Source organism: Globicephala melas, chromosome 4 (genome assembly GCF_963455315.2).
Source record: "Globicephala melas chromosome 4, mGloMel1.2, whole genome shotgun sequence".
In the NCBI taxonomy this organism is placed as follows: domain Eukaryota; kingdom Metazoa; phylum Chordata; class Mammalia; order Artiodactyla; family Delphinidae; genus Globicephala; species Globicephala melas.
In genome coordinates this window covers 113,188,812-113,201,178 of record NC_083317.1, presented here as the reverse complement: position 1 = coordinate 113,201,178, position 12,367 = coordinate 113,188,812, and positions in this window count along the sequence as shown.

Genomic DNA, 12,367 nt, shown 5'->3' with positions numbered 1-12,367 from the left:
TCCTGCTGTGAAAGGGCAGAAAACCTTGAAGAATTAATTATAAGGGTAATGGATCTCTGGACAAAGTTGAGTTCTTCACCCCTGCAAGGCAAGTCTATTGTGCTAATGTTAGAGTTTGGTTAGGCAGGAGTGAGTCCCTGAGACTTGTGATGGGGACATCTAAGTTGACACTAAAGAACATGACCTAGGTTTTTCTGGACAGTCTGGCTCTGTATCAATGGCCCAATTCTCCCCATTGAAAATTATCATTCCCTCTTTGCTTGAGAAACAATTCAAAAGCCATTGTTTTGCAAAGAAATATGCAGCTTTCTCCCTTCCAATCTACCTACACCTTTTCTCCTGGCCACCAGACAATGAAAACTATAGTCAAGAGACAAGATGATGTGGTCTGGGAAGTGCTGGGTCTGTTAAGGGAGGAAAGGACTTAGAAAACACATACTGTCAGGAGCTAGGAGTGTAGTCTGTTGACTTGGATGTGACACAGGACATAATATGCTGGCAAGGACTCTGGGAATCAGTGCCAGTTATGTTACTTGTAGGCTTTTAGAAGCCTGGTAAAAAGGGATGGCCCTTACTAATTGAGCTAGAAATCCCAAACTGCCATGCAAACAGTGGAAAGAGAGATCAAAAGGCTTAGAGAAGTGAGCATGCTGGAGTGGATATATTACGTGAGGTCCGAATGTGTACCAGCTGCCTATGTTCTGTGGGAGGGCCCAGAGAACACACTATTTACCAATCTGATAGGAAATGTGATGGTAGAGAACGAGCATCACTGAATAACTTAGTGTCTTTCAGCAGAAGACCAGTGCTCATGGTAGGTTTCTTCATAGCAATGGGGATGACTGGACCCCAACATAAAAAGGCAGGTGGTGGGGGCTTCCCTGGTGGCGCAGTGGTTGAGGGTCCGCCTGCCGATGCAGGGGACACGGGTTCGTGCCCTGGTCCGGGAAGATCCCACATGCCACGGTGCGGCTGGGCCCGTGAGCCATGGCTGCTGAGCCTGTGCGTCTGGAGCCCATGCTCCGCAACGGGAGAGGCCACAACAGTGAGAGGCCCGCGTACCACACACACAAAAAAAGGCAGGTGGTGGCATCTAACAGTCAGAAACAATGTGGGTATAATCATCATAACGGAGTGGTACCAAGGGGCTTGATCAGTGCACTATGGAGATGTTAATGGAACATGCATAACTAAAGGCAAGATAGATGGGCCAACAAGGGACCATTCAATGTATACAGTCAAAAGAAATCAAGGTTAAATGATCAGGAGCTTGAGGAAGCTGTCCCAACGAAAGTTCATATTTACTTGCTCTGTTTTCAAACTCAGTCAGTTTTCTGACCCAGAAGTCACTGGCGAAAGTAGAGGCTGGGTCCCCATAAGGAAGGGCCCTGAAACCCTCCTGCAAGTGGACATGGTAACAATTCTTTCAGTTCTTTCTCGAAAAGGACACATGACAATTTACTTGGGTAACCTTATAATATGAGAAAGGGAAAATCCAGACATTGTAATGACTTTTAAACATGGGGTTTGAATTAATATTAATACCCAGGGATCTTAAGTTAGAGTAGGGGCATATAGGAGCCAAGTAATAAATGGAGTCTTAGCACAGGTCTGATTCACAGTAGGTCCCTTGGTCTATAACCCGCCTATTGGTGGTTTCACTGGTTCTCCAAATGTCCAGTTGGAATGGACACACAAGGTAATTGTAAGAACCCCAACACTGAGTCCTAGGCCTATGGAGTAACAACTATTTAATTGGGAAGGCCAAGTGAAAGGTGCCGACACTGCCCACATCTGCCAATTCTATAAGTTAAAAACAATACTGAGGGCTTCCCTGGTGGCGCAGTGGTTGAGAGTCCGCCTGCCGATGCAGGCGACACGGGTTCGTGCCCTGGTCCGGGAGGATCCCACATGCCGCGGAGCAGTTGGTCCCGTGAGCCATGGCCGCTGAGCCTGCGCATCCGGAGCCTGTGCTCCGCAACGGGAGAGGCCACAGCAGTGAGAGGCCCGCGTACCGCAAAAAAAAAAAAAAAAAAAAAAAATACTGAGCCCAGAAATAAAGGCGGAAATTAGTGCCACCCTAAAAACATAAAGGAATCTGTGGTGAGAAAAGATGCCACGTGGAGTTTCTGGCAAGCCGCACCAGAAAAATCACAATGAAGCCCCTGAGTGTTCTGGAACGAGACAATGCCTTTGCAGGCGAGAATTATCCACCTTCTCAAAACAGCTCCTGGCTTGCTACTGGGTCCTGATAGACGTGGACTATCTGATCATGGGATATCAATGACCATATGGTCCATCATATTATACCAGTGCTGTCCACCATAAGCTGGGTTTTCTTGAACTACAAAGTCATAAGAGTAAGAGAGCCCTGCAATATTCCATCACGAGCAGCATTTCCTCATTAGAATGTACATCCAGGATTGCGCGCATGCAGGGCTGGGCGGCACGAATAACCTGCATTAGCAGGGGGCCCAGAGCCACTTGCCATCCACCACAGTTACATTTGTGCCTCTCTCCTCAGCTCACACCTATAGCTTTTTGATCAGCTGATACAGAAGGAAAAGGCCTTAAGTTTGATTCATGGGTGGGTAATTTCTATATTTAAGGACAAGCTGAAAGTGGACAACTGCTTCATTACAATCCCATTCAGTTGTGGTCCTGAAAGCTGGCGACCAGTGAAAATCCTCTCATGGGCAGAGCTTCAGGCACCAAACCAGGATACCTACTTTATAAGGAAAGAGAAATGGCCCAAATTAAGACTATATACAGACTTCTAATCAATGGCAGCAGTGTGGCTGCTTGATCAGAAATTGGAAAGAAGAAAAATGGAAATTTGGGGGGGGATCAGAGGTCTGAGGAATGGAAGTGAGCACAGTTTGTGAAGGTCCGTGTATAACTTGTTAATGCCTGGTAGAGAGCATTTACCGTGAAAGAGGGACTAAAGAGCTAGACAGACAGAATGGCGTTGCTACTGGCTGACACCTGACAGCCAGCCTCTTTTATTAGCAACTGCAGTGCTGGCACAATAAGAGCGTGCACGGAGTATCCACGGTGTCAGGGATGGAAGCTATGCATGGATCCACCCAAGATCATGGACTCACCGTCACTATGGCTCATCTGTCTACCTACTGCTTTCAGATGTCCAACCAGCCAGCAACAAAGAACAATACTAAGACCTGATAGGGCACCGTCTCCCAAGGAGACCAACAAGTCCCTTGGTGGCCAAGTCAATTATCTGCTGGAAGAGGCAGCAATTTATCTTTACTGGAATCAGTATATATTCCAGGTATAAGTTTGAATTTTGCACTTGTAGGGCCTCAACTATCTCCAATGTTTATAGAATGTTTGATCCACAGACGTGATATCACACCTGATGATGTATCAGACCAAGGACCACTTTAAAGCAAAAGAGGCTTGGCAGTAGACTTATAACAATAAAATACACTGTTCCTATAACAGACCATACCACTGAAAACCTACCAGACTTGCAGAGTGACAGAACTACCTTTTGAAGGTATAGCTGAAACCTAAGCTTGGAGATAATACCCTGCAAAGATGGGGGTACCATCCTCTAGGATATAGGACACACCCTAAATTAGTGATCATTATACAGTGCTGTGTCCCCAGGAGATAGAAGATGTGAAAGTAAGGAGTAAGGCCCCTTTTACTATCAGTCCTACAGAGTCACTTGAAGAATCTGTGCCTCTGACTCTACGATGACAAGCTTTGCAGGTCTACAGGTTCTGCTCTCAGAAGATGAATGCTTTTACCAAAAGACTTTTCATTTCTATGTGTTTTTTAGTCAACCAGCACTTTAGATTCCATGTGCCAAAAAGGCCAGGAACGGAGTTACCATCCTGGCTGAGATAATGGACGCTGATGATTACGAGTATGCAGCACTGCCATTACATGGCATGGAATGGAATACTTTTGGCAGTCAGGTGATCCACTGGGGTGTTTCTTGTTACTCCTTACCCAATTCTGACAGTAAACCGTCAAGTACTGACCCCACAGTTTGAGAAGCGCATGGTGACCAGAGGACCAGAACTTTTAGGAATGAGGGCTTGGATTACCTTATTAGGTAAGCCAGCTAGAGCAGGGGATATGCTATTTGAGATGGAAGGGAACCTAGAAGGGATAGTAAAGAAAGGAGATGAGTATCAGTTGTGTTCCCAACACCAGCTTCAGTGGTGAGGGCTGTAGTTGCTCCCACTAATCTCCCTCTTATACATCAACCCAGAATCCTAGAAAAGATGATTGTAGATGGTGAACTTACACGAAACAAGAGGATCTGAATTTTGCAAGTTCTGGACTCTACTGGATGCTGTAGTCTGCCACCCAGATCCCCATGTCAGGACCAAGGCCCCCATTTCCCTAGCTGCTGTGAGTGTGGTTGATACTGGTATATATCTGAGTTCTTCTCTAGGAATTGCCTCAACAGAAGGGAACTGCCTTGCCCAACGTTAGGTCCCCTCCCCCATGGATGCCCACATCTAGTGACTGCTCCATGTCGGGGAGCAGGGGTGGTGGTAGAAAAGTCAATTTGGGTCATCTCTGAAGAGCCAAACAAGATTCAAGGCTCCCTGTGGGATGTGCTGAGGCTCCCACACAGCCTTCTTCAACTTCTCCCTCTACTCAGCTCTGCTTCTGTTATTCCCTGCAGATGCTAATCCCAAGGGTACTCTCAAATAAAACTCCTGCATGAAAATCTGTCTCAATCTGTTTCTTGGGGATCCTAACCTAAGATACTGGACTCATGTTACAAACTTGTTTAAGAGCTAGTTTAACTTTCTGGCTCACTTCTCTCTGTATGACAGAGTCTAGGTCCATCCACACCTCTACAAATGACCCAGTTTCGTTCCTTTTTATGGCTGAGTAATATTCCATTTTGTATATGTACCACATCTTCTTTATCCAGAAAGATGGTACAGATAAACCTATTTGCAGGGCAGGAATAGAGATGTAGATATAGAGAATGGACATGTGGATACAGCAGGGGAAGGGGAGGGTGGGACGAATTGGGAGATTAGGTCTGACATAAATACACTACCATGTGTAAAATAGATAGCTAGTAGGAACCTGCTGTATAGCACAGGGAGATCAGCTTGGTGCTCTGTGACGATCTAGATGGGAGTGTGTGGGGGGACTGGAGGGAGGTCCAAGAGGGAGGGAATGTATGTATACATATAGCTGATTCACTTCATTAGACAGCAGAAACTAACAACACTGTAAAGCAATTATACTCCAATTAAAAATAAATAAATAAATAAAACTAAAAAAAAAAGAACTAGTTTAAGACTCTTGGTCTATTTCACCAGTTGTTTTCCAATTTACAAGGGCACCTGTAGCATTCAATAGTTTTTATTGTTTGCATTTCAGGACAGTGTTTAAAATCCCAGGCTTTATACCATTTTAAAGATGGTTTTTACTATGTGGTAGGAGTGGTGGAACTGAGGACACATGCTGTGAAATCCTCTCCCAACAAGGCTGGCATGGGTTCTCCTCACACCCATGCAAGACAGAAGAATGGGTAAATATAGCTCCTGATACCTCAGTTCACTAAAAACATTAAAAATATTTTTACAACTTTTAGACACAGACCCTAATAACTAGAAATTAGTACAAATGCAGCAATAAAAATGCAAGTACTTCCAGATTGAAGCACAATAATGATGAAGACATAAAAAATGCTTTTTCAGGGCCTTCCCTGGTGGCGCAGTGGTTGAGAGTCCGTCTGGCGATGCAGGGGATACGGGTTCGTGCCCCGGTCCGGGATGATCCCACATGCCGCGGAGCGGCTGGGCCCGTGAGCCATGGCCGCTGAGCCTGCGCGTCCGGAGCCTGTGCTCCGCAACGGAAGAGGCCACGACAGTGAGAGGCCCGCATAAGGCAAAAAAAAAAAAAAAAAATTCTTAGTACTGATTTTGAACTGTGTAGAACATTTGCTTGAGGAACAAACCTTTTCAGGGATCAAAGAGTGAAGATGCTACCAAAGAGTGAAGGTAGAGAGGTTAGGTGGCCAAGGCCCAGTGGCATAGCTCCTAAATACATTTGTACTCTAGTTTTACTAGTTCTTTGTCTCGAGTGAAGATGAGCAGCAATCGCAACTGTAAGAAATCCATCAATGAGCAGGTTTCTTGCCTTCCCTTGTGGGAGGGGTGAGAGCGGATGAGAAAGCACACAAAACAAACCTCTCTGGCTCATTTCCTACTGATTTCTAACTTCAATTGTGGGGCAGGGTTTGCCCTGCCCCAAGTTCCATCTGCCCCCAGGCACTCAAGTAGGCTTCATAACTGCTCTACTTTTCTCTACTCTCTACTCATATTCCTCAAACACAGAAGAATAAAATATAACTATGATCAGTGGCCCGCAATTCAAATGAGCCTAGCCTAATTACTTGGAAATACACCTTCCTTTTCTTTTGGGGCTAACATTAATTTGAACCTGGTCAAACCAGGTCAGGAAACATTTTAAAAAAATAATAAAGCCCTACCTGAAATAACTAATTATTGTATATACAAGAGAAGTTGAGCCTTTTTTTTTAACCATTTCATGGAAATTCTGACACTCATTTTAAGGATTAAAATAAGTAGGGAATTGTGCCAGTCCCATTTGTTGCTGTTTCCTCGTGCTAGGAACAACTGTAGGTTCTGAGGAGAGTTCATGCTGTTTCTATATCCACGTTGCTAAGGTGATATGGGGGGCTGAAAACACACTGGCAACTCACTGTTAATTTGTTTACAAAAGAATATGAATGAGTTTCACCTCCTACAGTCAGGAGCACTTCAGCTTCTGCCTAACTCTTTGAATCCAACTGTAGGGTGCAAGGTCATTACCAACCAAACCGCTCACAAATTAAGTAAAAACTCCTTCAGTTGTTAAGATACAATTATTCTCAATTCTCAGTACAATCTATTAAACAGTCCCAATTAACTAACTATTTAGAGCGCAAAGTGAAAAACAGAATCAACGTGAAACTAAGCGAAAAAAAAAGATCTTTCAATTCCAAAATGAAATGTGCCTTGCTCAGAGCAAGCACCTTAACCCCCAGTAAATCAAAATGGTTTAGCAGAACAGCTGGCTTGCTGGCTTCTGGGTGTGTGTGAATGTGTAGAGGAATACATTGTCATTTGTTCAAATAATCAGTTATTATTTCATACAGTTGTGTCCTTTTGAACATAGGAGTGCTGAATGGGGCAGAGAGGGTGGTAGCCGCCTGGGTTAACCTAAGTACGTAATACCAGAGAAACACAGTAAGGGACTAGAATACCGGCCACTGTTTTCCTGCTAATGGGATCTGTTTTATTGCTTTGCACAGTTCCTCTCAAAGCCTAGGCTTGTCTTTGTTCATAACTGCATCAGAAACAAGGCTAATCATGGATCACTGATTCTGCTTTAGGAGACAGATGGCAAAAAGAATCTTACCATGATGTAAGAAATAAAAATCATACCATGATATAGGAGAATATTATTATAAGAGGCAATATAGTGAAGTGGTTATGAACATAAACTCTAGTGCCCAACTGCCTAGATGTACCACTTTCTACGACATGATCTAGGGGCAAATGACAACTCTTATGTCCTGTTTCATCCTCTGCAAAACAGGAACAATAGAAGTAACTACATTATAAATGAGCAGATTAAGTGGAGGATGTAAGTTAATGTAAGTTAAGTGGAGAGTAAATATTATGTAAGTTAAGTGGAGAGTAAATATTATGACAGTATTTGTTATTTTTAATACAGAGAGTAAATATTATGTAAGTTAAGTGGAGAGTAAATATTATGACAGTATTTGTTATTTTTAATACAGATGTAACAGTTTAAATTCTTCAATTAGTATATAGAGAAAATTACCAAGCACTTTAAATTCCAGAGCCAGTAAGTTTTTTTCTTAATATGAGGAAAGTGCATTTTATATGGTTTTGACACAAATTTCTACCAAGACGTTTTGTTTCCCAACTCTTTAATCCGATGCTCTAACTATAGATTGACTTCTCAAACTACTTGATTTGCTAGAAGCTGAGTTGTATTGCCCACAGTAGATTAAAAACCTAGGAAAATCCACTAGGATTTTCACCTGCCTAGGATGACCACTTCACCTGCTCTTGCATTTAAGCTATTTTAATTGAGGAAAGCAATACAGATTTTATAGAATCTAAGAGATGAAAGAAATCTTAAAAGGCAAAACTCTACCCAATATAGGTGCCCTCGCTCACTCGTGTATTTATTCTGCTAATTTTTTAGTATTCCTTAAGGGCAAGGACCAAGCCTTATTTTAATTCTATATATCTTGCCATTGATATAGTGCCTGCACTGAGGCAATGCTTATTTGGAATGGAATATATTTATTCCTCCATTAAGCACATATTGAGTATCTAATAAATGCCAACATGTGGATAAGCTATGGTGTTATAAAGATAAATAGAACAGAGTCTCTGCTCTTAAAGTGCTCACCATGTCAGCATATTGTATAAAGTAACTAAATAGTACGTATTAAGTGCTAGACCAGGTGGATGGACAGGGTGTGGCAGCTTGTACATGAACTGCAGTGCTCTCCTTAAACTTTGGGAAGTGGGAAGGACACCCCTGGTCTCACACTTACTCTCCAACAGCCTGGCCTGTACCCTAGCAATGGCCAGCTCTGTAGAACTGCAGTGGGTAATTCCTAAGCATGACTTGACACGTAATGGGAGACTATGAGGATTTTGACAAGTCCCAGTTTCTCAGAGTTTTGAAATTTCCATCTAATGTTGGTAAGAGTCAAGGAATGGCTTCCCCATGTTTGGCAGGCTTGAAAGCCTGAGACTGTGGGCCTCAGAGAACTGTCCTTCAGCATCGGCCTTCACCTCTCCTAAGTGGTCCTTGAGGGTATGCTTAGTACCAGGAAGCTCACTCATGGGTAAGGCAGCCCTTTCTACCATCAAAAGATTCTTACGTTAAACCTTTATCTTCCTCCTTGTAACTATCAATCATCAACACTGATTCTGCCATCTAAACAAGATATAAAATTAAGCCCTCTACAATATAACATATATTACACATATTCAAACAAGAGAGAATGCCCCAATTATTATACCCCTTCATCTTTTATTAGATTAAATATTCCCAATTCTTGCAAACTTTCCTCATTGTAATTTCCATAGACTTCATCATTCCCTTTTCTCTTTGAGGCACTCTATTGGTCAGTGATCCTCTTAAAATTATGGAACTTGGGACTGGACACTCTGTAGGGCTCCACACAGTACTGAAATAGATTCATAGGAGGCCCAGGTTGCATCTTACAGAACAGAACACAGAAGGTTTGCAGAAAGATAATTGAAGCACTTTGAAAACTGTGAAGTCCCTTACAAATGCACAGTATAACTAATACTTTGTAGATTTTCTCTGGTGTTCTTGAAATCACATACATCAAAGGAGTTAAATGACTTTGTTCAGAGCCAGTGGCTCAGCAATACCTGTAATAAGGGAAAGTAACCTTAGTTATTTCTTAATTAAGACTCTTGTAGCATAAAGAGGTGTTGGGAAATTAATTTGACAGGCTAAATTAATGTGCATAACTTTAACAATTAACCCTGATTTATTCTGGAGAAGCTAAGCAAGTATTGATTCATTTCTCCAGCCTTCTATGAGTAATCACATTCAAAGTAAACAACATCAATTATTAAGAATCTGCTTTTGCATGGTAACTAACTTTATACTGAAAGAGTAAATGTCAAAACGTATTGGAAGAGAAGGCTTGAATTGAATTTTTGATAACTTTAAGAAAATCTCACCAAAAGCTAACTTATTTACAGTACATGTCTTAGTTTCTTCTTATATTACTTTTCAGAGAATTGTCACCCACATTTTAGTGCTAGAAGGAAACTCAAGGATCATCTGGCCCAATTCAAGAAAATATGTGGAGTTAAAGATGTTATAATTGTGAAAGTGGGATATTTAGTAATCAAACTAATTTTATATCACTGGTAAATTATTTTTTAGTTGGAACAATTAACACTTAGACATTAATACTTAATACTCAGCCATTATACAATCTAATCGTGACTAAATTGTGGTTAAGGACCAATCCTAGTCGATCTTTACTACAGAGAAGAGAGCAAGGGAACAGTGATAGGTTAATTGTCCATTTCCTCGTTCTGATATTTGCAGTTAAGGGTCAGTTCTACTGGCCACTAAAAACATATCAAAATGATTTGTTGATGTAAAATAGGGTCGCAGTGTTGGGTGATAAATGTGGGGTTTTAATTTCTTTTTGTACTTTTCTGTATCATCTAATTTTTTTTGCATTGAATATATTTTTAATTTGAAAAATCACATGCGTTAATATTTTAGGGAAATATATTTTGTTTCTGATCCTGTGATATAAATAGAAAATTAGGAGGTTACAAATGATTCATTATTAAAAGTCTAAGTAGATTATAATTTATTTAAGGACACTTTTTATTTTGGTATTTGGCCCTGTGGCCTGGTAAGAGTTGCACTCAAGGTACTCAGGTGTTAGCGCCTATGACGAAACCAGAGCCTTTGCACTGATTTTTCCCTCCCAGATTCAAGTCCTTCCCAGCCCCATTTTTCATCTCCATTTACAAATCAAAGAGGTAGAGAAGGGGCAGCAGGCTGCATGCAGGGTTGGTGGCTGCTGTGCAGAGTTATTTTCCAAGATGATGAGAGAGTAAATACAGATGGCTATATACAGAAACATTTGCAACAGTATTGTGGAGGAATTTTAGCTGATTTAATTATTGGTTTTTTCCCCTATCTATATATTCTAATTTTTCCATATGGTAATACTATTTAATCTAAAAGTCAGTGAGAATTCTGTAAGATATGATTGGGAGCAGCAGTTCTATATACTGCTTATAAATGGCTTTTTAAATAGCTTAATTTTTATTATCTGCAATGTAGGAAGGATGCAAAATTTTAGAAGAGGTTGACTTAGTGATTTGCCTGTGATTACACAGCAAGGAGATGGAAGGACTTTAAAATAATTTTCATTAAATAAATACCTTTCCCTGACATGTTTATTTATTTTTAATCTTTTGCATACAGTCTTAAAAAAGATGATGCAATGCCATAAGAAATGAAAAGAGAAAGGCTGGAACCACTTAGCATTTAAGAATAAAACACATTATACACTGTATTTTTTCATCAAAAACCAACATTTGCTCATTTTTTTCTCTAGTAAACATCCAATGCTAAATTGCTCTGCAAGAACTGAATTTGGAACAGTAAGATTTGAGGGATTAAAAACGTATTTTGCAAATTTATATTATAAACAGGAACAAAGCCGATACTGGCAAATGCTCAGGGCCAGAAAACACAGAGGAATTACAATGACTTTTGGAAGAAATGAAATCGGGTGGCTTGAAGAACATTCCTTTTTCTGGTTTTGATATGTAAGCTGATCTAAAGTTTTTTAAATAGATTAAGTTGAGGCTATTTACATTTATCGATATGATGAATGTTTTGTCCTTTGTAACAGAATTATGTTTACTATGTGACTTTCATTAAGTAGTCTCTTTTCTTTGTTTTTTAAGCTTTTTATTTTATATTGTAACTTTTTTGTGTTTAAGAAGACATATGTAAAACTATTATTACCCTATTTTAATCCTTTATTTAATGCTTAGTCCCCTTCCTAGTCAACTTTAGATAATTCCCTTTTATTTCTACCTATTATCTTTGCAGCACTCAATGAGTATATACTATTTTCTTCTTTTTTCCCATTTTTATTTCTCAAATTTTGTTTTTTGTGGGGGGTTTGTTTTGTATGTTACTTTGACAGAGCAAAGAATGTTTATATACTAAGTTTTCTCTCTCATTCTCACCCGTTACAGTCTTAGATCTACAATTAGTTGACCCTTGAACCACATGGATTTGAATTGCGGGGGGTTCACTTAGACGTGTTATTTTTTCCCTCTAAATTATACTACAGTACTACACCACCCAGAGATGGGTGAACCTGTGGATGTGGACCTGGCTTCGGAGGGCTGACTGTGAAGTTATACACAGATAGTCGGCACACCTAACACCTGCATTGGTCAGGGGTCAATTGTATATTTAATCCTCATTACTAGTTCTTTGTCTGGTTTCCTTAATCATCTCTTTGTTAAATGAAGTTCATCTCTTAGTAGGTTCCCCAGGAAAGACTCGTGGGTAGTGTTAATATTTGAAGAACAGCTTGGCTGTGTATAAAATCCTTTACTTACCCCTTCTTTCTTTAAGTTTATGGAGTGTTGCACTGCTTTCTTGCTTTGCTTGTTGATGACAATAAGTTTCATGCCAACCTGAATTTCTTTTCCTTCTAACTGATTTTTTTATTCTGCTTGGAAATCCAGAGGGTTCTTTCATTTTTAAAGTTCAATGA